At 42.1% G+C, this 27,221-nt stretch overlaps 1 protein-coding gene and 1 pseudogene across 1 annotated transcript in view; one reads left to right on the forward strand and one right to left on the reverse strand.

The window, feature by feature from the left end:
- The window catches only part of CAMSAP2 (calmodulin regulated spectrin associated protein family member 2), a 97,832-nt gene that overhangs the window by 21,962 nt on the left and 48,649 nt on the right, over nucleotides 1-27,221 (forward strand). The gene's annotated exons all lie outside the window — the stretch shown is intronic.
- LOC132415722 (glycerol-3-phosphate acyltransferase 3 pseudogene) lies at nucleotides 16,168-18,585 on the reverse strand (annotated as a pseudogene).

Consider the following 27,221-nt stretch of genomic DNA (forward strand, 5'->3'; position numbering starts at 1 on the left):
GAACTTTAGAGCCATAAAGAGCATTAGAGATCAGAAACCGGTGTGTAGTAGGAGACTTCCCAAACAGGAGGAGGCTGGGGAACACGAGTCCGTGGGAGCTTTGAACACAGACCCCCTGGCCCCCAAGGCAGAGCTGCTAGCATAGAGCCTTTGGAAGAGGGGTCAGCACATGTATTTTCAAACAAGTGTTCAAGGTGATTTGTATGATAAGAATGGGATCTGGGAAATCTGATCTAATCCAGAGTCATTTCAAATATGTAAAACCTAGAATTTAGAGAGGTTGAGTGACTTGCCTAGGGCAGCACTGTTATTTAGTAGCAAAAGTAGAATTAGAATCTGAATGAGCTAAAACTGTGGCTTTCTAATTTAGACTGCTGTAATTGGAAGCGAATTTGAGCACTTTAATATTTGGACTCATGCTGTCTAAACCGTAGACTGCTTATGAATCAAACTCTTGGTTGTAAATCAGCTTTCCAGCCATGCTTGTATATGTAGGAAATAAGCGTTGATATTTATAAAACTCCACAGAGTGAATGTATATAGGATGTGTGATATGAAACAAGGAGATTGATTTTCATATTTGATTTATAAAATACCATTTATTATTTGATCAGATCTTGTTTTGGAACAGTCATCCTCATATAACACAGATTTTATTTTGAAGCGCTTTCTTTTAATGAGTAGCAAAAAGATTTAATACTCTGCTTAATTAATGGCAATTAAAGTGGGCTGATAAATCATTTGATAAGTAAGGCATAAAATGTTCTCTCAGTGAACTGTCAGGATTGTCATAAGGGATGTTTTTGGATATTCAGAAAACATCAGCTAAAAAGTTAGTACGTATCCCTGCTCCTGTCCATTACACTGCCCTGTAGTAGCGGCAGGCCAGTGAAGCTGTTTAGAACACAGAAAGATGACTGAAATATTTGTTTACCCTCAAGAAGGACATTCCTGTAGGTGAAGACGTGTTCCTTTATTTTGTTACGTTTTGTGGTCTGTGCATTCACCTGACCGCTGACACCTCCACTTGAATGACGTGGAACTTAGAATCCAGTGAGGAAGGAGATTGGAAAAAATGCTAACTAGCATGAAACAAGTGCTCTAAGTGTGAGTTTAAGCAATAGGCGTTGGGAACGTACAGACGGGCGTGACGATTCCTGCCGGGGAGGATGAGGAAAGGCTTCAGAGGATGAATTGTTAATGGGCTTCCAGTGGTTGGGAAAAGGGGTGGGTGACAGAGGTGACTGCCCTGAAGGAATTCTTGACCCAAGTTGGAACTGAAAGCATATATGTCACTACTTACAGTGTTGCCTGTGTGGAGGCATAAATGTGAGATGAGGCTGAAAGGTAGGGTGGGCTTCCTAGATGGTGGGGAGGCGCTGAGCCGAAGTTGAGGGTCTGTAGCTCTTTTTGTGGTTACAGGATCATGGGGTAAGTTTTCATACTGTTTTTCTGGGGTTTTTGTCGGTGGTGGTGGTGGTAGTGGTGGTTTGTTGACTTTTTTTTCCAGCCTGCGTCAAGCAAGCAAAACGTGGCAAAACACTGGGAAGCACTTTGTGTGCTGATTTGCTTATATCCATCTGTATACGTGTTCCCGTACCATCCCACCTGGAAGCCCTGTTGGTTTAGCTTACTCTGTGCCCGGCAGTGTGCCTCCACGTTTCATCCCCCGTCTCACATAATTTAAATCTTACAACAGTCCTTAGAGGAGAGTGTATGGTCCCCGCTGTACAGATGAGGAAGCTGGGGCTTTGAGAACGCGGCCTCGGCCTCGGAGCCAGCGCAGGGAGGGGCGGAGGCGGGATCCAGGCCAGCTCTGCTGCGGCTGGCTGTAGTTTCGTCTTCGCCTGGGTACGGGAAGTCCTGGGAGGTGGGCCGACGGGAGCGGGTGGGAGGAGAGAGGGGCTGTAGGCGGGAGGGAGCAGGGCCGTGTGCCTCTGGAAGCCTGCGCAGCCCTCTGCCCCGGCTTCTGCTCCTGTAGCCTTGTGTGAAGGGCTGCGGACGGAGGGCGGGTGAAGCAGTTGTGATCAGGTCTTCCTGGGGGGTGGTTTAAGACTGTGCGTGGTGATCCCCCGGTTACCACCGATTCTGCTGGGTTCACGGAAAGTGCGGAACGGACGAGCCGAGCTGGGGGAGCGTCGTGCAGTCCTCCTTCCTCCTGTTTTCCTTCCCTGCCTCCCTGCCAACTGCCGGCACACTGGTCTGGTCAGCAGCTGCTGTTGGGATTTCCTTGGCACCTCTGTCGCTGGAACTCGGGGTCCTGTACCCATGTAGAAGCTTTAAAAAATCTTTTCCCCACGTAAGAAGGTTAAAAATTGCACTTTAGAGGAAAACGATTATATACATGTAACATTATAGTAGTGGTTGAGAAGGTACTTACTTCTAGTCACCCTTGTATAATAGTGCCTTACAAACTTAAGAGCAGAGCTCGTCTGTGAAAAATTATTTTAAATTCTCATAGCTGTTGTTGAGCAGGGTTCTTTCTTCATGCATAGCGCCGGGTCTTTCTGTTTCCCATGGGTCATGTACCTAGTTTGGGCTCCATTAGTATTTCGAGGTAGCGTGTACGCCTCAGTTACAAAGTCACAGCATCTCTTGGTATCTTACAGCCGTGCTTCTTGTGTCTGAGTTTATCTGTAACAGTTATTTAGAACTCCAGATTACTTCCTCATAGAAATAACTTGACGACTCGTGCTTATTTCACCAGATGATCTCACAGTAACCTTTATATTTGTAATAAAACTGAAGTCAGTCAGGCCGTTTATTAATTTATTCAGTTTAGTTACGGAGCTTCTGTCGTGTACTCTGTATTACCTGCTGTGATGAAACAGAGTCCCCGTCCTTCAGTGGCTCACTTTCTACTGGAGATTATAGAAACCTAAGCACACTGTAGTACGTACGTTTCAGGAGTTCAGAGGCACCAAACTCAGTCCTAATCTTAGTCTGAGTCTTGACGGCTCTGAAGGGGTTGCCAGGTGGGCACAGAAGCGCCTGTTGTAGATGGTGCGTGAGTGCCAAGGGTGTGAGAGCCGTGTGCACCGTCACAGCTTTAGCCCAGGGTACGTGTCGGGGCCGATGAGAACCGAGGCCAGACCGTTGGATGGGGGCAGGGCACGGATGAGCTTCTGTGTCCCCCAAGTGTCACTTCATCCTGGAAGTGATGGGGCTTTAAACCAGGGAGGAGGGCATCAGACTTGTGTTACAGTCACTCTGCCATGGGAGAGACACCGCTGGAGGCCGTGGAATTTCAGCAGAAGCGTTTTTGAGGTGGAATTGAGATGATTTTTATTTCTAATCTGTGTCCCTACCCCCCACCCTTCCCCCCTGGTAACCATAAGTTCCTTCTCTAAGTCTGTGAGCCTGTTTCTGATTGTAAATAAGGTCATTTGTATCATTTTTTTTTAGATTCCACATGTAAGTGGTATCATATGGTATTTGTCTTTCTCTGTCTGACTGACTTCACTTAGTGTGAGAATCTTCAGGTCCATCCCTGTTGCTGCAAATGGCATTATTTCATTCTTGTTAATGGCTGAGTAATATTCCATTGTATATATGTGCCACATCTTCTTTATCCATTTCTCTGTTGATAGACACTTAGGTTGCTTCCATGTCTTGGCTATTGTAAACAGTGCTGCAGTGAACACTGGGGTGCATGTATCCTTTTGAACCAAGTTTTTCTCCAGATACATGCCCAGTAGTGGGATTGCTGGGTCATATGGTACTTCTATTTTTAGTTTTCTAAGGAACCTCCGTACTGTTCTCCATAGTGGCTGTATCAATTTACATTCCCATCAACAATGTAGGAGGGTTCCCTTTTCTCCACATCCTCTCCAGCATTTATTGTTTGTAGATTTTTTTGATGATGGCCATTCTGACCTGTGTGAAGTGATACCTCACTGTAGTTTAAATATGCGTTTCTCTAATAATGAGTGACGTTAAGCATCTTTTCATGTGCCTCTTGGCCATCTGTATGTCTTCTCTGGAGAAATGTCTCTTTAGGTCATCTGCCCATCTTTTGATTGGATATTCGTTTTTTTTGGTATTGAGCTGCGTGAGTTGTTTGAAAATTTCGGAGACTAATCCCTTGTCGGTTGCATTCTTTGCAAATATTTTCTCCCATTCTGTGGGTTGTCTTTTTGCTTTGTTTATGGTTTTCTTTGCTGTGCTAAAGCTTTTGAGTTTAATTGGGTCCCATTTGTTTATTTTTACTTCCATTACTCTGGGAGATGGCTCGAAAAATATATTGCTGCGATTTATGTCAGAGAGTGTTTGGCCTATGTTTCCCTCTAAGAGTTTTATGGTATCAGGTCTTACGTTTAGGTATTTAATCCATTTTGAGTTTATTTTTGTGTGTGGTGTTAAAGAGTGTTCTGATTTCATTTTTTGACATGTAGCTGTTCAGTTTTCCCAGTACTGTTTATTGAAGAGACTCTCTTTCCTCCATTTAATAGTCTTGCCTCAAACCTCTACAATTTGTTGTAGATTAATTGACCATAAGTGTATGGGTTTATCTCTGGGCTTTCTGTCCTGTTCCATTGAGCTGTATGTTGGTTTTTGTGCCAGTACCACACTGTTTTGATGACTGTAGCTTTGTAATATAGTCTGAAGTCAAGTCCGCAGTTGGGAAATGAAGAAGAGAACCTAGGATAAGGACTGGCCAAAAGATTTTAGCCCTTAGATCAACTCCAAGTAATTAATTGTTGGCTAACTGCTAGAAGCTGGGAAAACCAGCTCTCTGGTTTCGCTTCATTCTGGGAGCCTCAGGCTCTAGATTTTAGCTCCCCATCCTCTGTTGCTTCTGGTGGTTTTGAATGCTGATACTTTTACCTAATAGGTTAAAAAAACAAAATAAGTAAAGAGACAGCCTTTTAGTTTAAAAATCTTGAGCTGATGGTCTTATGTCTTATTTTTGGTCAGAAAGATAAGGGTTACTCTGAGTCTCGTCTTCAGCTTCTCTTTTCTTCTTAGCACCTGTTGAAAAACATAAGGATGTATGTAAGTGAAAGTGGGTCTTTGTTGTACTAAGGAATGGAGTAAGATTGACATGCATTTTGTTAGAAATGTCTGGTTTTTTAGTTTGTTATGTTACATTTATGTTTTTACCAAGAAGATGGATGGGAATTCACTTCTTTAATGTACTTACTGAGCTCCCACTGTGTACTCTAGGTTAGGCGTTGGTGATGAAGTCTATGGTCTCTGCCCTAAAGATGCTCCTGGAGACCTGAGGTGAGGAGTCACATGGATTGAAGGATCTGTAGTGTGAAAACGGGATAGGACCGAAGGCGGAAGGTTGTGGGGATGAAGTCAGGTGTGAGGAAAGTTGAATATACTTTATAGATGTTAATTATCCATGCAATATGTGATACAGGTGTTAGTATCACTGTTCTATAGATGAGGAAACTGATACTCCAAAAGGTGAGTTGACTTGCCCAAGGCCAGACAGGTGAGAAATGCTGATGCTCGGGCTTAGCTTGTATCTGCTGACTCCCAAGCCCACGCTCATCCCGTTTAGACGTATGGCCTTCCAAAAACCCTAACACACACACACAAAAAACCCTACTATTTCTGTAGTGCTTAACAGTTTATAAAGCATTTACACTTTTTTTTTTGGTAACAACTAGGAAAAGTAAATAGGGCAGTTATTACCATCTCTTTTTATAACAAGTAAGGAAACTTTATGGATGGATGTTGTGAGTAACTACTTGTTCAGTTCCGACTGGAACAGGTGTGCAAAGAGGCAGTGAACAGATGGTGATTGTGTAGCCAGTTGGTGACAGAACAGTGACAGGCTCGGGCCTCCCTGACTCCTGACCCAGTGCTTGTTCTGCACATACGCTGTGCTGCCACCCTTGTTCCTGTCCTTGTGGATTTTATTCTGCATGGATTCTGGGGAGCCCGGCAGAGAATGGCAGCGTGAAGCAGGATGTGACACAGTGAGAGGGTGTGCAGCAGACACACAGAATGGTGAGAGGAGAGGGTTAGGAACCCCAAGAGCAGGGGAGGGCGGCGGGAAGGGGAGTTGTCCTGGTCGCCCAAGCGAGGGGCTGTCTTAGTCTCCTCAGGTTGCGATAACAGAATCCCACAGACTCTGTGGTTTATGAACAAGCGAAGTTTATCCCCCCCAGTTCTGGAGGCTGGGAAGGCCAAGGTCAAGGAGTCAGCATGGTCGGGTTTTGGTGAAGGCCTCTTCTGGGTTGTAGGCTGCCAGTTTCCCGCTGTGACCTCACGTGGGGGAACAGGCAGGGAGCTTTCCGGAGCCTCTCTTACAAGGGCACGAATCCTGTTCACAAGGACCCCACCTCAGGACCTGACCACCTCCCAGAGGCCCCGCCTCCTCGTACCATCACCTGGGGCTTCAGGGTTCAGCATAGGAGTTTTGGGGGAACACAGACATTCAGATCACAGCAGGTACTCTTCTTACATAGGGACGTCTCATTTAGTGACAGCTGACGTATGAAGATACAGACTTTTAAAAATACAGTGAGTCACTTTGCAAAATAATTTTTAAATTTTAAAAATGCTTTACACCAGGATTTATTTTCACAACATTGCTTTGGAAAAATACGCCTTTTAATAACCCAAGTTTCTAAGAATATGTGAAATGAAAAATATCGTCCATATTATAATGTTCAATGTAATGTTCATTATTTTAAAAGACTTGCTCTTACATATAGTGCACAGTCTCCTTTATCTGTTGAAAACATATTTTATATTTCTCATTTTTCCCCAGCTTTATTGATAAAATTTGCATATATTTAAGGTATATAATTTAATGTTTTAATATACACATACACTATGTATACTGATCATATCGAACCAAATATTATGCCTAGTTCATAGTGCTTAAAAATGAAATGTTAATTTCTGGCCATAAAAATCAGATGTTTTAGACAAATTGGGATGGTGGAGAGTTTGTTTCCCCAGAGACCATGTCTGCACTCCCTCCCTGCTGTCGCTGGTTTATCCAGGAGTTAGGCTGCCTGATGTAGGAGGGCTGATTGCATTGTGCGGGGAGAAACTCACAGCACTGTGGTGGAAGACGAGGCCGAGCTTGCAGGTGTCCTGCCGAGGCCCCGGAGCCCTTCGGTTTCTGTCCTTCCTGAGCCCACGGGTCCAGCGCTCCCAGAGTCTGTGCACTGCTTCAATGTCCCCATCAGTAAGTCCCAGTTGTTGTTTAAATGAGCGTAATTAGTTCCACAGACTCTGTTGCCTGCCATTGAAAGAAACATAGCTAAACATTAAATAAAGAAGCCACTCATTTCCCTTTATTTCCAGGTGAGGACAGACTTAACTGTAAAAGTTTTAGAGCGAAGAGACCATCACAACCATCTGGCCTGGACTTTTGAAATTCTCTTGACTAAGACTCACAGTTAGAAATACATTCTGCCTCAGGACCCACGCCTGGTCTAGCTAGATAAACGCATGTGACAGTTATCCTTGTAACTTGATTCTTTTCCTGTTCCATTTGGAAAAAATGTGGACTGCAATTGACTGAACCTACTTCACGCGTGACCATGAGTGTGGCATAAACCCACGTTTAAAGTTGCTTGTTTAGTTAAGTTTTTTTTTTTTTTTAATAGAGAAAAAATGGCGAAATGACAGTCTTGGTACTGAAAACTAAATAACCATACTCATGTTTTTCTTAAAAATGTATTCTAATATACAAGTTACCAACGTGTATCTGTTTTAATGAAAAGAACTGTGGGAATAGAGTTTGTATGTGGACTTGCCTCCTTAAGATTTATGTTACCTAGGGACTTCCCTGGCAGTCCAGGGGTTAGGACTCAGCGTTTTCACTACCGTGGGCCCAGATTCAATCCCTGGTCTGGGAACTAAGATCCCACAAGCCACACAGTGAGGCAAAAAATATCTATATCTATATCTATCTATCTTATCTAATTTCTATGGTATACTGCTGCCAGATTAATTTTCCTGAAATAACACTTTGATATCTGTCTTATTTTCCAATTAAAATTTTTTAATCATTTTATTTGACTTGAAATGCAGTATACATTACAGATTCAGATGCGTATTCTTTTGAAAAAATTTGACTTTCGGAGCTAGTGTCTAAAGTGTGGTGTAACCAATTACTTCAAACTTTGTCTGTAAAATGGATAATTCACTTGTAAATAATGAAAGTTTTATTCTTTCTGTTTGTAATCCCATCTCCATAACATATTCAAAGTAGCAAAAGCTAAGATACTTAGGAAGTTGTCTGATATTACAGACCTGCCAGGAGTACTTTTTGATGATTATTGAAGGTGAAGTAAATGTGTATTAACTAGGACTTTTCGTCTTTTAAGAAGGGAAGAAAGATACCTATCTATTCATTGTAGGTTACTAAACTTACGTAGGTAGTACTGTAGAGGATGATTTTTCTTTATTTATATGATATATACAGCATTAGTATATATAATTGGAGCACCAAGATTGAGCTGTTTTAGCAGGTTTGGTGTAGAAATGCGGATTTTTCTAACCTGCACACTTACAGTCCAGTGCTGTCTAGCGGTGCACGGTCCCAGCAGTGGTTCGCAGCCACCGACACCCCAGTCTGTGTCGAACAGATTGATCCCCCATCCCCATCCCCATGATACCGACCCATTTTTGTAGCTTGGTAGAGTGTAGCAGTTTAGCAGATTGTTTTTAATTAATGTCAGTGATGAGCTTTAAAGGAGGAAAATAGATGATTATTTAAAAACTTTACCAAAAAAAAAAAAACTTTACAGACTGTTCCATTTGAATGCTTGCCTGTGTTTAGACACCTGGATAAATGAGCTTCTGTAATGGGGGAAAAAAAATCTTTGTAATACTCGGTTTCTTCTGAGCTCACACTGTTCTGTGGTTGAAAAGAGGGTTTTAATGAGCTGTGTTACAAAGTGAGCTGTGTTACAAAGCCGTCCCTGGGGCCTGTCTTTTCAGGAAGTTCTTATATACTTTCAGGGATCTAAGAATGCTAATTATTGTTCTCCTGAAGCTAAAATATTTAGTTTGTGGTAAACAGTCCAGCTAGTAAACAGATTAAAAAGGTAACTTTAGAGAGTGATGAGGAAGGACTGTGGAGCATATAAAAGCGGGATGATGTGACAGAGCGATCGGGGGAATCGTGTGCAGGTCCATCATGGATAGAATGGTTGGGGCAGCCTTGTGCGCGAGAATGAGCAGAGGTGTCCATGAGGGTTCAGTTAGGCTGAGACAAGGGGGAGAGCATCGCTGACAGAGGGAGCCTCAAAATAAATCAGCTTCACGTCTGGATGATAAAGTTCCTACTAAGAGTTTCCTGGACGAAACATGTTCAGGAACTTGAATTTTTAGGGCCACATTTATTTGACTTGTAATTTGTACAGTATGAACTACTTGATTCATTCAGTAATCCTGGTTGAGAATTACTGTAAGTCTAGGCGATAGGAGACAGAGATGAGAAGACAGACCAAGCCTTGCTTGCACAGAGCTAATATTTGAGTAGCAAAGACGAGCGATGAAAAGCTAAACAAATTGTAATAATTGCAGATGGTAGTAAACGCTCTGAAGAAAATAAATCAAAAAGAAAGAGGTGGAGGGAGTGAAGAATGCTGTTTTCATAGGAGGTGGTCAGGGAAGGCTTGTCTAGAGAGTTGACATTTGAACTGAGACCTAAATACCAGAAAGAAGCAGCATGCGTGACATCTGGGAAAAGAACAATCCAGGGAAAAGGGACAGCAAGCTAAAGGCCTGGATGTGTGTTTCAGGAACTGAAAGGCCACTGAGGTTGGTCATGAGCAAGATGATGAGTGATGTTCAGCATCTTTTCATGATGCCTGTTGGCCGACCGTATGTCTTCTTTGGAAAAATGTCTATTCAGGTCCTCTGCCCATTTAAAAAAAAATTTTTTTTTTTTTGGTTGCTTTCTTTTGGTCTTTTTTTTTTTTTTTGGCTTGTTTTGTTTTTGATTTGAGTTGCATGAGTTCTTTGTATATTTTGGGTATTAGCCCCTTATCATTTGCAAATACCTTCTCCCATTCAGTAGGTGGCCTTTTTGTTTTGTTGACGGTGTCCTTCACTGTGCAAAAGCTTTTAAGTTTGATGAGGTCCCATTGATTTATTTTTGCTTTTCTTTCCCTTGCCTGAGAAGGCAGATCCAGAAAAAGATCGCTAAGACCAGTGTCAAAGAGTTTTCTGCCTGTATTTTCTTCTAGGAGTTCAGGTCTTACGTTCAGGTCTTTAAATGATTTTGAGGTTTATTTTTGTGTATGATGTGAGAACATGTTCTGATTTTATTCTTTTACATATAGCTGTCCAGTTTTCCCAGCACCACTCATTGAAGAGACTGTCTTTCCTCCTCTGTATTTCTTGCCTCCTTTGTTGTAGATTAATTGACCATAGGTGTGTGGGTTTATTTCTGGGCTCGTTATTCTGTCCCATTGATCTATATGTCTGTTTTTGTGCCAGTACCGTACTGTTTTGATGACAGTATAGTATAGTCTGAAGTCAAGGATCGTGACACCTCCAGTTTTGTTCTTTTTTCTCACAATTGCTTTGGCTGGAGTCCATTTCTTATCAATATTTCCCTTTCCTGGGTATGGACTAAAGGGAAGGATGTGAGGGCTTAGAAGAGAGAGTGTATTTCCTTTTCCTTAAGCCAATTTTATGATTAAAAGGGTTTAGATTTTTGTTGTTGTTGTTTGTCTGGATGATAAAGCTACTTCAGAAAAACACTTAAAACTAATTGGAAAAGCAATGGTGGAAAATCTTGGATAATAATCTGGAAGGAAATAGAATATTGTATTTATCTCCATTTCTTTCTTACAGTGTTTTTTTTAATTGAGATACAATTGACATAGAACGTTGTATTAGTTTTAGGTGTACAGCATACATGTTTATATTGCTGGATTGCAGTAGGTTCCGTTTTATCCCTACTCTGAAGCCTTTTGGGTTTCTGTTTGGGAGATGAGGATGGAGAGATAGTACTGATCCTACACACGACAAACAGCTTTATCTGCTAAAGCTTTTTTCTTTTTCTTTCTTTCTTTTTTTTTTTAACTCTATAAGAAGTCGTTTTTTTAGAAAGAGTGAATCACAGAGTTCAGCTTATTTTTGTATGCTGGAGCCAAAATGAAATTCCTCAGATAAAGTTCTAAATGGGGAAAAATCGTTTACTACTTCGCAGTTCTCCATCCAGCCGACAGGGAGTGCGCTTTTTGTGCCGAATCAGCTCCACAAAATCAGGGCTGTGTCGATCATGTTGTGTTCCCAGCTCCTGGCCCAGAGAAGATGCTGCCTCAGTGAAGGAAGAAGAGATGTTAGTGAATATTTAAATTAAGAATTAAATCTATTTTGAAAGAGAAGTCATTCAGAATTACAACCGAGAGTGGTAGAGATGTGGTTTTTGTTTTTGTTTGCCTACAGATTTGAAAAGCGTGAGCTCTGATTATTCATGACACGACCCGCATGTTTACTGAGCTTCCACATGAGGTCTTCTGGGGGAGGGAGGCCCTGAGAATCTAATTAAGTGATGAGATTGTTGGCTTTCTACTTTACCATTTTAATATAGTAAGCGCCTGTCTGCTTTCAGATAATCAGCTGGTGAGCATGTGTTGACTTCCCTCTCCACCTCTGCTTTCTGTATCCAGCTGTGCCGTTTAAAACTTCACAATTCAGACCGCCTGGGGCGGTGGGATAGGGAGGGGTGGGAGGGAGGGAGACGCAAGAGGGAAGAGATATGGGAACATAGGTATATGTATAACTGATTCACTTTGTTATAAAGCAGAAACTAACACACCATTGTAAAGCAATTATACTGCAATAAAGATGTAAAAAAACAAAACAAAACAAAACAACTTCACAATTCATATTCATATATCAAATCACCAGGATGTACATTTTAAATGTCTTAACAATTTTATGTCAGTAAAGCTGAAATTTAAAAAAAAATTCACATTAATTAATTCTGTTTATAACACAGAATTAATTAATGCATTTTTACCAGTTTGTTTTCATGAAGTGAAGTATGCCTGAGATATAATTAGGTCTATTAATACCAAGGATATAGTTTAGAAACTAAATCCAGTTACAGCAGATTTTAGGTTGTTGCTCAGATTCTTTCATTATAGAGTTACGTGGTATTTCTCTAGAAATAGTTTAATTATAAAGTAACTTCAGAGTTTTCTTGCATTTGGCCAGAGCCAGTTTTTGGTAAGAGCAGATTAAATCCAAGGAGTCGTTGACCCCTAGCTTCTGCCTAGTTGCTTAGCCCAAGGTGATAAACGAAGCCAATGAGAGTCTCTGCTTCAGAAATCTGAACAAACCGTGGAAGGAATTTGCTTGTTAGCAGATGGAGAAACTAAGCAGAGAGTCCTGAGGAGGGAGAGTTAGGGCTGGGAAGGCATGGCAGACGGTGGAGTTAGGGGCAAGGGAGAGCGCCTGGAAAGGGTCATAACCATCTTTCCATATTGATGAATATACACCCATGCCATCATTTTTCAAGACTGTACAATACTCTGTGGTGTGAAAAGACCATAATTTATTTTTTTTATTTTTTTAAAATTTTATTTATTTATTTATGGCTGTGTTGGGTCCTCGTCTCTGTGCACGGGCTTTCTCCAGCTGCGGCGAGCGGGGGCCACTCTTCATCGCGGTGCGCGGGCCTCTCACTGTCGTGGCCTCTCTTGTTGCGGAGCACAGGCTCCGGACGCGCAGGCTCAGTAGCTGTGGCTCACGGGCCCAGTCACTCCGCGGCATGTGGGATCCTCCCAGACCAGGGCTCGAACCCGTGTCCCCCGCATCAGCAGGCAGATTCTCAACCACGGCGCCACCAGGGAAGCCCAAAGACCATAATTTATTTGCCCAGTTCCTTGATGGATGTTTAGAACCTCCCCGCACTGAAAGGTTTGTAAGTATAACGGTGACGTGATCAGAGTTCCATGTTTAAAACATAGAAATAAGAGACTGTGTCACTAAGACTGAGCAGGCTGAGTGCATATCGTAGTGACCTTTCCTGAGGCAGGGAAACGGGGAGAGGAGGAATTGCAGTGCGGGGAATGGCCACGCTACAGTGAAGAGATGCCTGTTGAGGTGTGTGCTGAAAATAGAGATTTGGGAATCACCTGGGTAGTCCTGGAGAGCTGAAGCCACGGGATTGAGGTGACCGGGGAGGGCATGTTTTAGAGGAAAGAGAGAAGGTTAGGGATGGAATTGTTAGAAGCAACCAATATTTAAGTAATGCACAGAAGACACTGTGGAGAACAGACAAAGGTGTGGGATGAAGAATTGAACATTTCTGGATAGTATCAGGAGTCTTCTTGTTCTGATGGCATCTATTTTTCTTAATGATTTTTATCCTCATTTTGCTCGGTAATTATTCTTTTCGTCTTATATCCCAGACTGGGAAAATATTTTAACCTGTCTGTTCAATATGTAGAACATCATGATATATTAAGAGTGATCTCATAGATTTTTCTAAAGTAGTTTTGAAAAAAAACCTTACAAGTTTCCTTTAAAAAAAAAAAGATGAGGCATATAGGTTCAGAAATGCTTTGGGTATTTTGACATTTTATTAATTGCAGTATGGTGCACTGGTACCACTTGTTTATATTCAGCTTTTCCTTCCCATCTTTGGCAGAATTGATGCCACACCGCTAGTTTCCATATAGCTATAAGAACGTTACTGAAGAAAGCCTGAAAATACAAGGAAAACTGATTTTTTTCTATCTTTCTTTTGTTAGACAGCATTGTTATTGATAAATAATAGCATTATTTCTTGAATTTTTTAGTGATCTAAACTAGAATTTAGATTTGAATAATGTCAGTACTTAATGGGTCATTAAAAATTAATGTTTTAAAGGAGTTATGTTTGTTATGGTCTACCAAAATTATAGTCGTGTCATTTTATGTGGACAGTAAGGTATTGTATTACCAGCTCAGAGGGTTAACAAAAAAACTTGATAGTCTTTTGATCTCTTTACACATTTCTTCACCTTAGAATGAACATAGGGGAGATTTGACAGTTTTATCGTAGGTAGGAGCATTTCTTGAGAGTTACGCCACCAGATTAGCTTGGGGGTCTCGTGCTGACAGCATCTGTTCTAAGTGCACTGGCTCCTATACATATTTAAACTCCTTTCATGTAAGCACTCGTTTTCCTGCCAGTTACCTAGTGAGGTACCTCCCAGATCTACAGCTCTTTACCTCTGGCCAGTATCTATGTGTAGAGGCCGTGATGCCGGCCTCGGTGAAGTTAGGTGTCTTAGTTCCGCCGCTGTGGCATGTGTGTCTCGGCACTGCTTGCCAACAGGCCTTCATCTGGAAGGAAATGGTGACCTCTACTTGGTGGCTTGGAGGAAAGGTGTTCCTACTTCTTCCTTTGCTGTTCGAGTTTCTGCCATAACTGTGTCCAAATCTTGTGACATTTTGCCCACTGTTATTCAACTTTAACTTGTCTTTGTAGTTTCTAAAAACCTGGGCGGTAACCTTCCACGTCGCCAGGGAGAGACATCATGACCTTCCTTGTTCTCTTCCCCGTAGACAGTGCTTGGCAGGTGAGTCCTGACTGCATGGCGGGCGTCAGGGAACAGCTATGATTGTGTCGGAACCTCGTGTGGTTCACTGTCTTTTTTTCTCTGGTAAAGCTAGTACTGTCAGGTGCAGTCTTCATACGTACCCAGCTGAAAGAAATCTGCTGACCAACTTCCTTTCGGGTAATTTTTTGAGTGTTAACTGGAGCTTTTACTGATGGTTATTTTTATATGACGAAGCATATTTCGGTGTATTTTATGCAACATGTTTTCGATTTTGAGATTTGAGGCAGTTTTTGGCTTGGCATATCCATATGCCTGGAAAACTTTCAAATCTGGAAAGCTATAAAACACAAACATACTTTGAAGTACACCATATGTGGCTGGTTCAGCTCTACTAGGAATGTCACATTGGTTAGCAAATGAAAGAACATAGCTGTCATTCTACGTTGTTGGCATGAGGTGGCAGCAGTTATGTTGAGTGGTGGTGGACGAGCCTGAGCTGCCATATATAAACGGTCATAAAAATAAAACTTGCCCAGGTCACTATGGTTAGGACGTTTGAAAAACACAGACGTTCTGTACTTAAATCGCGATGTGTTGGATATAATCATCTACTCTCGTGGGTTTTCCGTAAAGCAGCGCACGCTCTGCTGTCCCCATGGTGGCTGTCTTTTCCTGCTTCCACTGTCTGGTGGCTCATTGCAGCCCCACTCTTAGTGGGCCAGGCACACTCCTAATTTCATTCCTTAAAGTATCGATCCATGTAGCATTTGTGTGGGGGAACATAAAAATAAATGATTACGGGGCCTTCCCTGGTGGCGCAGTGGTTGAGAATCCGCCTGCCGATGCAGGGGACACGGGTTCGTGCCCCGGTCCGGGAGGATCCCAAATGCCGCGGAGCGGCTGGGCCTGTGAGCCATGGCCGCTGAGCCTGCGCGTCCAGAGCCTGTGCTCCGCAATGGGAGAGGCCACAACAGTGAGAGGCCTTCGTACCACAAAAAATAATAATAATAAAAAAAAATAAATGATTATGAAGTTTGAAGATTATCTTCAGGTAATAAATTGTTCTGCAGGCTAATCCCATAGTCATACACTGACTAATACCTGAAGTAATAAAACACTACAAATCATTGTGTCACAGAACAACCTCTAGAGTACTTTGATGTACTTTGGTCTCATTTGATGCCTTGTGGGGTGAGAAATTATGTATTATCCACATTTAACAGATGAAGAAGAGGAATCTCAATGAAGTCTGAGTGACTTTCAGGTCAGAGCTTTCTTTTTAAAAATCAGCTTTGTTGAGGCATCATTTAAATAAAGTGTACCTATTTAAAGTAAATAGTTTGAGTTTTGACAAATGTATACACTCATGTAAATACTACTCCAGTTAAAATATAAAATGTTTTTATTGGCTCCCAAAATCCCTTCGTGCCTCTCTGCTGTCAGATCCCTATCTGCATCCCATGCTAGATCTCCATCAGTCTCCTTCCTGTCCCTGTAGGTGAGTTTTGCCTGTTCTAGAATTTCATATAGATGAAAGCATAATGTATGAACTTTTATTTTTTTAATTTATTTTTTTTTAGAAATGTATAATTTACTTATATTCACCGTAAAACGGTGTCACATTTTCTACATGGTTACCGGAAGAGAAATAACACTTGGATGATACTATATTGCTATCAACATTGCTTATGCTGCAGAGTCGGGAAACACTTACTTTCCCCTTTAAAGAAATTTAAAGCTCAGTTTCCAAAAGGTAGTTTTACCACTTATTTTCCTGTTCAAGAAACTGGGAAAATTCTGCAATAAAGGACGAAGGGGTGGAAGGGGAGGAACAGTGCTTCCTTCACTCCTGCCCCCGCTGAAGACACTCAGTGGGATTCGCAGTTGTCAAAGGCTCCTATTTGAAATGTGTTTGGTTACAAGATCAGACAAATCAGTAGACGGGAGAGGCCTTAAGTATAGATCTTTAGCGTACAAACAAGGAAGACTAAAAACATTATCACCTATTGCTGGCTAGCTTATTCGCCAGTTGCCTACATACAGACGTGCGCACACAGCAACGTGGACTCGTTTTCTTTGGTAAACTCACCAAATAGAAGGTCTCGTCTAGCACGCTAGTAAAAAATATTTAATTTCCTTTCACCTTTCAGATCAAGTGGCCACAAATCTGTCCTTTCTCCTAAATACTGTCCTCCATTTTTCTTTTCAACCTGGTAGTAGAACAAAACCATAACAGTAACTCGAGTGATGCGAAATCCATGTTTAAGTGATAGAAGGAAATGGGAGGAGGGGGCGTGAGAAAGCTAATCACGAACACAGCTCGGGGTATTTTCTTGAGAATTACTGTATCAACGAGTTCCAAACACAACTGAGTTCCACAGATGTTTTAGAAGTACTTTTTCCGGTGCAAATATTTCATTCAATTCACAGTGACACAGTCGTTTTACAAAAGGCAGAACATGTTGAAACTCAGTAAACTACTTAACAGCTCATGAGGCTAATGCTGTAACAACAACAAAAGCCAAAAAGGGCACCGTGGATTCTGCCTCTGGCATAAAGAGGTAGAGACAGTCATCCAGTAGAAAAGATTAACAATAAAAAAAACGGTAAAACAAAACAGTGCACCCCCCCCCCAAAAAAAAAGCTCCACCACATTCCATTTCCGAGGGCTAGTTCTGGAAAGCCTGGGTGGCGTTCCGTCTGCTTCCGTGTTGAGATACCCGTTGCCCACAGTCATCTTGCTGTGCTTCTTCTGTGGCTCTTCCTTAGAGACGTCCTTCACCTAGGCTCTCTTCAGCCCTCCAACCCAAGGAAGCTCAGTCAGCCCTCCTTGTACAGCAATAGCAGACTTAACCCTATTAGCAAACTGGGCTGCATCTTCTCCTTTCTCTCTGGTCATGGGGGGCGCGTACCGCACAGCACAGACAATGGCCCAGCTAGTCATCACTCAAAGCAGGTAGCTCACCGTGTTGTATTTACTGCTGTTCCAAAATGCATCACCAAACTAAGGATCATACTTAATTGCAACTGGATGTATGGTTCCTCCAGTTTTAAAGCTTCCCTTTTTAAATATCATGACTGAAGTATTGTTGATGCAAGTTCCTTCAGGAAAGATGAGTATGGGTAATTTTTTCTTATCAGCAATATGTTCTTTTAGTCTGTTGGTAACCAGGTGTCAGGCCTTCATTTCTGAGCGTTCGGACCAGACATGTGGACAGGCCTTGACCATAGCTCTGAATAATTCCCATCCACCATGCATGCACCTGGCCAACCGTAGCATAGCATCCATCCATTGTCAAGATAAAACATCTACGGGGAGGTATGGTTGCAACACAAATGCCTCCCTTCTGGGGTCTGTACTGCGTGTTATGATAGCGAGTAGTACAGGGAGGGCATGAACATAGATCCGGCAGTGGACCAGTTCACTCAGCCGGTTTTTGAGGCTGCTTCCTGACAGCTGTCCAACCAGGGTACTTGCTGTAAACCAACAAACTGATCCTAGTGAAAGCCAAGGTAATTCTCAGAGGCAGTAGCGCACTGTGACGGCCAGCGCCACACCATGGTGAGCCACGGACGGATGTCTGGAAATTTACGTTGGTCCTTGTGAGGAGATTCCATGACACTAGCTCCTCTGAGGAGAACCGCTGGGTCACTTCATCTTCCATAGTGGCCTCCAATACCTTCCTGGAGAAATAAAACACGTCAGACAGCTCCAGGTCCCTTCCTCGCAGACCGGACAGCCCATTTTCCACGGGTGACTCATCTCTGGAAGCTGAGTTTTTAAGAACTGACTCCTTTGAGGCTCCTTTTTCAATCTGTAACGTGGTCCACTCTCAAGTTTTCACCAGGGTCTTCACGTTGAGCTCGGAGATGCCCAGAGACACCCCAGAGGCCGAAGCTCCTAGCATCAGGGTCAGCCCCACACCATCCATGGTTCGGCGCACCCAGAAGGGGTCCCCGGAGGAGGTCCGAGTGTGACGGCTGTCCCTGTGCCCGGCTCCCAGGAGTCAGTGCCGCCACCTCCCAGCACGTACCGCTGCAGGGAAAAACGAACTTCTGAAATTGGATGCTTTCGCTCATACTTTGTTGATTCAGTCACGTTGTTATGTGTCGTCCGTTCCTTTTTGTTGCCTAGTATCATTCCATTTGATGAAAACCACAGTATTCATTCACCTGTTGGTGTACATTGATGCTTACAGGGTTTGACCTATTACAGATAAAGTGGCTGTGAACATTTGTGTCCATTTTTGTGAGGACATATATTTTCATTTCCCTTGGGTAAATACCTAGGAGTTGAATTGGTGGGCCATATGTAAGCACGTGTTTAACTTTTAAGTAGCTGTCCAGCAGTTTCCCAAAGTGGCTGTATTTTTTTTTTTTTTTTTGCGGTACGCGGGCCTCTCACTGCTGTGGCCTCTCCCGCTGCGGAGCACAGGCTCCGGACGCGCAGGCTCAGCGGCCATGGCTCACGGGTCCAGCCACTCCGCGGCATGTGGAATCTTCCCAGACCGGGGCACGAACCTGTGTCCCCTGCATCGGCAGGCGGACTCTCAACCGCTGCGCCACCAGGGAAGCCCAAGTGGCTGTATTTTTAATTTTGCCACCAGCAGTGTATGAGGATTCCAGTTGCTCCACATCCTTGTCAACACTTTTGGTGTTGTTTTTTTAATTTTAGCCATTCTAGTGTGAATCAGTATCTCCGTATGGTTTTAATTTCCGTTTTCTTGATGACTAATGTAGTTTAGTGTTTTTTATATGCTTATTGGTCATTCATACATTGTCTTTTGTGTGTTAAATCTTTTTCTCATTTTCTTATTGGGCTTTTTATTTTCTTACTCTAAGAATTCTTTTATATTCTGACTACAAGTCCTTTGTCCATTATATGTATTACAAATATTTTCTTCTAGTCTGTGGTTTACCTTTTCATTTTCTCAATAATGTCTTTGCAGAAATTTTAATGAAGACCGATTTATAATTTTTCTCTTTTATGGTTAGTGCTTTTATGTCCTAAGAAGTCTTTGCCTATGTCATGGTTGTAAAAGAGTTTTTTCTTCGAGAATTTTATAGTTTTAGCTTTTACGTTTAGTTCTGTGACTCATTTTGGAGTGTTATTATTTTGTATAATGGGAAGGAAGCGTCACGGTTTATTTATTTATTTAACCAGAATATTTAGTTGTTCCATAACCATTTGTTGAAGACCGTCCTTTCCCCACTGACTGACTTTGACACATGTGTCTGTTAGGCCAGCACCACTCAGTCTTGATCACAGTAGTTTTACAATAAGTCTTAAATCTGGTAGTGTCAGTCATTGAACTTTGTCGTTCTTTGTCAAAATTGTTTTAGTTATCCTAGGTTCTTTGTATTTCCACATACATTTTAGAGTCACTTGTCAATTTCTACAAAAAAGCTTAGATTTAGCTTAGATATCGATTGGAATTGTGTTGAATCTATACATCATTTTAGGAAGAATTGATATTTTAGCACTATTGACTCCTCCTGTGTGAACATGCTATCTTTTCCCAATTTACTTAGGTCTTCTTTAATTTATTTCAGCAGTGTTTGTAGTTTTTAGTGTATGAGTTCTACACATATTTTGTGAAATTTTACTTTATTTCATATTTTTTATTTTGATTATAAATGGAATTTTAAAAAATTAATTTCCAATTGTTCATTGCTAATACGGAGGCATACAGTTGAATTTTGAACATTGATTTTTGTATGTTGCAACCTTGCATTTGTTCCTGGTAGGCTTTTTGTGGAGTAGTCAGAATTCCCTACATGCACGATCCTGTTGTTCATGAATAAACAGATTTACTTCTTCCTTTCCAGTATGTTTGCCTTCTTTTTCCTTCTCTCATTGAACTGCCTGAGATTTCCAGACAATATTAAATAAAAGTGGTGAGACCAGACATCCTTGCCTTATTCTTGGTCTTAAGGAGAGCGTATTTGGTTCTCATTGTTAAGCATGATGTTATCTGTAGGAATTTTGAATATCTGTAGGATGTTCTTTATCAAGTTTAGGAGGTTCTCTTCTATTCCTGGCTTGCTAAGAATTCTGTGTATGTGTGTGTTTTAAATCATGAATAGGTGCTGTATTTTGTCAAATGCTTTTTTTGCCTCTGTTGATATGATCATATGGCTTCCTCATTTATTCTGTTAACATGTGAATTACATTGATTGATTCTCACATATTATCACAATATATTGTGATTATCAATATATAATCACAGTATATTGTGATTATCAATATAATCACATTATATTGATTCTCACATAATATATATATTATATATATATATTACATCTTGAATTCCTGGAGTTAAATTCATTTGGTCATGATGTATTATCTCTTTTATATATTGGTGGATTTCATTTGTTAATATTTTCTCAAGGGTATTTGCAGCCATTTGTATGGGAGATATTTTTCTTCTAATTTTTTTGTCTGGTTTCAGAATCAGAGTAATACTGACCTTACATGTTGAGTTGCAAAATGTTCTTTCCTCTTCTGTTTTCTGAAGGACTTTGTCTAAGATTGGCATTGTTTCTTCCTTAAATGTTTGATGGAATTCACCAGTGAACCATCAGGGCTTGATGTTTTCTTTGCGGGAAAATTTTAAAATTACAACTTCATTAAAAAAATAGGTTTAGGTGGGTAGTGAATGCTATAAATGCTGTAAATTATATTTACAGCTATAAATTTTTTTTGTTTCTTATGTCAGTTTTGGTTATTTTGTGTCTTTTCAAGGACTTTGTTCATTTCATCTAAATTGGTCAAATTTACTAGCACTAGGTTGTTCATAATATTCCCTTATTATCCTTCTAATATCTGTAGAACCTGTAGTGATGCCCCCTTTTTCTTTTCTGATATTATTAATTTGTGTAGAGGTTTATCAAGTCTATTAATCTTTTCCAAGAACCAGCTTTCATTTCTTTTTTTTTTTTTTTTTTTTGCGGTATGCGGGCCTCTCACTGTTGTGGCCTCTCCCGTTGCGGAGCACAGGCTCCGGACGCGCAGGCTCAGCGGCCATGGCTCACGGGCCCAGCCGCTCTGCGGCATGTGGGCTCTTCCCGGACCGGGGCATGAACCACCCGTGTCCCCTGCATCGGCAGGCGGACTCTCAACCACTGCGCCACCAGGGAAGCCCTCTTTTTTTTTTTTTTTTTTTGCTTTTTTACTGTTTCATTAATTTCTGCTCTTAGTTTTATTATTTCCTTTCTCCTCCTTATTTTGATTTAATTTGCTCCTCTTTTTTTAGCTTTTTAAGGATGGAATCATAGGTAATTGATTTAAAAGTATTCTTTTCTGTTAAAAACACTGAAAGCCATAAGTTGCCCTCTAAGCTCTGCTTTAGCTGCAACCTGCAAATTTTGACATGGAGTCAAAAACCAGTGAATGTTGTTCATTACCATTCAGTTCAAAGTATTTTCTGAATTCCCTGGTGATTTCTTCTTTGCCTCATAGAAATTCAGATGATTTAATTTCCAAGTACCTAGATGTTTTCCAGATACCTTTTTTTTTATTATTGATTTCTAATTTACATCTGTTGTGGTTAGAGAACATATTTTATATGATTTCAGTCCTTTTAACTATGTTGAGACTGTTTTATGCCTCAGCATTTGAATCTGTCTTGGTGAGTGTTTATGTGTACTTGAAAAGAACTGTTCTTTGGTATCGTGTTCTGTAAACATCAGGTCATTTTGCTTGATGCTCTTCAAGTCTTCCATACCCCTTCTGATTTTATGTTCAGTTATTCTACTGATTCTTGAAAAAGAAGTATTAAAAACTTCAACTAATTTTGGATTTCTCTGTTCCTCTTTTTAATTCTGTTTTTCTTCATATATTAATATTTTGGCTTCTTTCAAGATTTCCCCTTTTTTCAGAAGTTTGACTATGAGATGCCTATGTGCATTTTTCTTTATATATGTTCTGCAAAGGGCTCACTTAAATTTTTGGTTCTATGGGTTGAAATCTTTCATTAATAATGGAAAAATCTTGGGGTTTGTTTTGGTTGTATGACCAGTTTATTTATCTATTTATCTGTTTATCATAAACTATATAAAACATAGAACTTACCATGTTACAGAGTACAGTTCAGTGGCATTAAGTACAGTGTTGTGCAGTCGTCGCCATTACTTAGCTCCAGAACTTTCCACCGCACACCTGAAAGCCTAAGCCCATCAACAGTTCCTCCCGAACCTCCCCACTCCATTGCCACAGCCCACAGCGACCATTAGTCTCCTTTCTGTCTCTGCGGATTTGTTCATTCCGGACATTTTATATAAGTGGACTCATACAATATGTGGCCTCCTTTTGGTTGGCTCCTTTACTTTGCATAATACTTTCAAGGTTCTTCTATGCACATAGCCATACTTCATTCCTTTTTATTGCCAACAAGCATTCTATTGTATGGGTAGAACACATTCTGTTTATCCATTCATAAATTGATGGACATTTAGGTTGTTTCTACTTTTTGGTTACTATGAACAGTGCTGCTGTGAGTATTCATCTGCACGTTCTTGTTGGGATACCTGTTTTCAGTTCTCTAGGGTGTGTCATGAGAGGACTGGTTCTCCCAGTCAGCGCTACACTGTGTGTGTCTTGCATGCTCATTCGTCGGCAGGCTCTCCTCTGCTGATCACCTAATGTGTGTTAATACAGAGCTACACCATCGGAACACGTAGAGTCCAGCAGGAGGGACAGACAGGGAAGAGGCAACTGCTTCATGGGACCTGCTGCTGCTCTAGGTGCTGGGGAACCTCCCAGAGACGCACCTAAGCCCAATCTAGTCAGAGGTGGGGAGCAGTGATCAGGGAAACCTTTCTGGGTGATGCCATGTGTAGTCCAAGACCTAAAGAAATGAGTAGAAATTAGCTTAGATTTTTTTCTCATGAGTTAAAAATAGTCAACTGAAGATTACATACAAAAGCACAAGAACTAAGATGTGCATTTTATTCACTGCCCGACAAGTCCTTGTGAAATCTTTAAGGCTTGGCATTTTTCTGTATGTGTGTACAGGTGCACACGTGCGTGTGCTCGTCTGTTTCGGGCTGAGCACGCTTGGTAGGAAGTGGATAACCCCGCGTGTACAGGTATCTCTGAGCCCACCGCCTCCTGTCGCCGCTTGGAGAGCCTGACATGCCACTGAGAGCTGGAGCGGTCTGTTACATTTCTAGACTTTTTCCTGTGCTGTCCATCGAAGACGTGTTCTGGGGCGGCTACCACCTATAGTTATTATTTCCTTAAACACCTTCACAGACCTTTACCTTTCGTATAAGCTGGTTAGGTCAAGAATTCAGTTACTACTGACCAAAAATAAACTGCTTCTTACTTTAACTGTGCCATTGCAACCTTCTTTTTAAGAGTGCAAACTTTAGTTAGAGCTTCAAATGTTCATAAGAAAGGCCAGTTAAACTGGGAAAGTTCAGCCACCTGTGATGTTGACTAATTTAGTACTTCAGCGTAATCTATTTAGCAGGCCCCTAAAAGTGTACGTGAGATAGTTTCTGTCGGATGTTCAGCGTGGAGCTCAAGCTGACGTGTGTACATTTATAGAAGTGTTAACAGTCATAATCTCAAGCAATCAGTGTCTCAAGAGCTTTATTGGGGCTCAGCAATAAAAAGGAACAACCGATGGATAAATACAGCAGCTTGTATGAATCTCCACAGAATACGCTGAGTAAAGAATGCCCATCCCCAAAGCTTCATAGTGTATGATGGCATCCACGTAACATTCCTGAAAGGACAAAATTGTAAAAGCAGAGAACAGATCAGTGTTGCCAGGGTCTAAGGAGAGGGAGGGGCAGGAGGGAGGTAGATGTGGCTGTAAGAGGCCGACAGGAGGGACCCTTGGGATGGACAGCTTCTGCGGTTTAGTTGTGTCAATGCAGTCTCCTGGGTGTGACGTTATGCTGTGCTTTTTACAGGATGTTACCGTTGGGGGAAACCAAGTAAAGGGTACGTGGCGTCTCTGTGTTACTTCTGACAATTGCACGTGAACCTGTAATTATTTCAAAATAAAAAGCTTGATTTAAAAAAAGTGTATGAAGGATGGACGTTTAAGATTGAAAGGAAATGCTGCAGTTTGGAGCAGAAATGGTTTGTGCCCTTTGGCAAACGCGTCTCTGCTGATGAGGCAGAGTGGTGGTGCTGGAGCCCTTTGTCGCTAGAGCAGGACAGGCTCGGGTGGCAGCAAATAGCTGTCTGCCTTTGGACTGGTTCTGAAGCTCTCTGCGGTCCAATTTCTTGTCCATGTAAGGAACGACACTGTTGTCTACCTTCCACAGTTGTGAGGATGAATTAGAGTAGGCCGGGGAAGCGTCTAATGTAGTACTTGACCTGCGATAAGAGGTCAGTAAATTTTAGCAATTGTGATCGCTTTCTGCTGCCCTATTTCTCTTCCTAGGTCTTTTGTAAACTGAATATTAGTATGTTAATTAATTCAAAATAATATATTTACATATGTCTTGTTATAAAAATGGTTACTTAATGTGTGGTAAAGCAAAATAGTAACTAAAAGAAATAAAATTTATCTTCACTTTAGATCCTAAAATTTCTCAGGAGTGGCGCTGTTTCTGGAAGGGGTGCTGCAGAGAAGCCTGCCTCACCTGGATGGCACTGATGCCAGGACAGTTTTCCGACCTCTGCTCTGTGTACTGACGAATCGTTTAGGGGGCTTATGTGTAACCTCAGTTGAAGGCCTTTTATTCTTTAAGCCTTTTTCTTGATTTTATATATATTTTCTTTTTGGCTTATTGAAAACTCCTCAGTTTCTGTATCTAATTGTAGCAACCGGACTGGCAAGTATCGCTTGATTAGAACTTCATTAAGGCCGTACATTCTCCTGTACCCATCTGATGACTTGTTTAATGGACAGATACACATGTGGAATGCATTCCTTGTGTGGTATGGTTTGGGGAGAAAGCCACCAACAGTTACCTAGGAATTAAAAAGGTAAACAGAAACAGCTTATTCTGTGCATATATCAGCAGCTCCTGTTTTAGCTAGACAGCATTTAAAGCTTGCTCTGTAAACGTAATTTTGTGGGATAAGAATATCAATACAAGATTCAGAGTAAAATCTTTTTCTTTTTTTGGCGTTACGCGGACCTCTCACTGTTGTGGCCCCTCCCGTTGCGGAGCACAGGCTCCGGATGCGCAGGCTCAGCGGCCATGGCTCACGGGCCCAGCCGCTCCGCGGCATGTGGGATCTTCCCGGACCGGGACACGAACCGGCGTCCCCTGCATGGGCAGGCGGACTCTCAACCACTGCGCCACCAGGGAAGCCCAAGTAAAATCTTTTGACATGAACGCTATGACATGAATAGGTGATGTGTTATACTCTTGATTAAATCTTATCATGTCCCATTACTGGTGATTCTAAGTTTGACCACTTTTCCCTTTGTAACCGGGGGCATTATGTGGAGTGATACTTTGACATTTGTTGCATATTGTGTTTCCCAGTGATACACCACCTAGCGGTTTTAGCATCTCTGGGTGATCTGTGCCTGAATGAATTACTGCAGTGGTGGTTGCAATATGGTGATTTAAAAATTCTCTCATTCCTTTTATATTTCGTACCTGGCATTGTTCTGTGAAGAAGAGCTTTCTCATCCTCCTTTCCCCTTTAGTGATCATCACTGTGGACTCATGGATTCATTTTGGTTTTGATTACTTGTGTTATGATTCGTTCTTGTTGTTAATCTTTTTTGTATTCATGTGGGCCCATATTTGGCTAATGGGACGCCCCGCTAGGCTGACGCCTGTATCCTTTTAACAGCTCCCCAGCAGTCTTTGAATACTTTTTTCTTTCTGACCCAACTAGCTATTCCAGGCTCACTTTGTGCTTTTCCTGTCTCTGACTTGGAATCAGCCATTCTCTAAAGAGCCTTGGGTTTATTTTAATGTGGAGATGGGCACAGGTATGTTTATTGTGTTCCTGCTTCTAGGCTAGGAGAGACGTACACGTAGGATCATGAGCTCTTAGGGCAGCCTCCAGTCCAAAACTGCCACCACAGCCTTCTCTCCTTTTCATTCTTCAGAGGGGCATCTGCCCAGGGCCCTTTCCCGAGGGCAGCCCCGCGAGTGCAGTCTTGGCTGGGGACAGCTGCACTGCTTCCCGGGTCCACCTCTGCTGGCTGAGATCCACGTCCATCTGTGTCATCATGTCATCGTCCACCAGCCAGCCTCTAATTAGAAAGCACGCAGCACGTCCACACTCGCTTCTGTGCAGTTTCCCCTGCGTACTGGGGCAGCTTCCAGCCCGGTGGAAGCCGGGCTCTCCAGGTTACCTCCTGGTCACAGAGGTGCCTACCCCAGCCCTGTTCTTGACGTAAACCGTGTTGTCGTCAGCCCACTTTGCAGTTGAGGGTAGTGAAGCATAAAGAAATTGAGGGCTTTGCCCAGGGTTACGTAGGGGGTGTAGAGTCAAGGCTGCACGCAGGCACTCTGCTTGCTCGTCACCTGCGCTCCTGGACCATAGGCTCACGTAGAGAAGCAGTAAAGAGGAGACCCTGGAGGGCGGTGGGCCCCGGGACGCCCGTGACGGCGCTGGGTTGTGGAGTGACGTCACTGTCAGTCTGTCGTGGTGAGGGCCTTTGGGGGCAGAACTCCTGTCAGGATGCTATTCTGGGGCCCCTCTGACGTTTGGGGCCGGGAAATTTGTGATTTTTGATGATGAGCCAGATTCAGAACCACTGCTGTAAACCATTTCCTGTGTTTACCGTATTTATT

This window comes from Delphinus delphis, chromosome 1 (assembly GCF_949987515.2).
Source record: "Delphinus delphis chromosome 1, mDelDel1.2, whole genome shotgun sequence".
In the NCBI taxonomy this organism is placed as follows: Eukaryota; Metazoa; Chordata; class Mammalia; order Artiodactyla; family Delphinidae; genus Delphinus; species Delphinus delphis.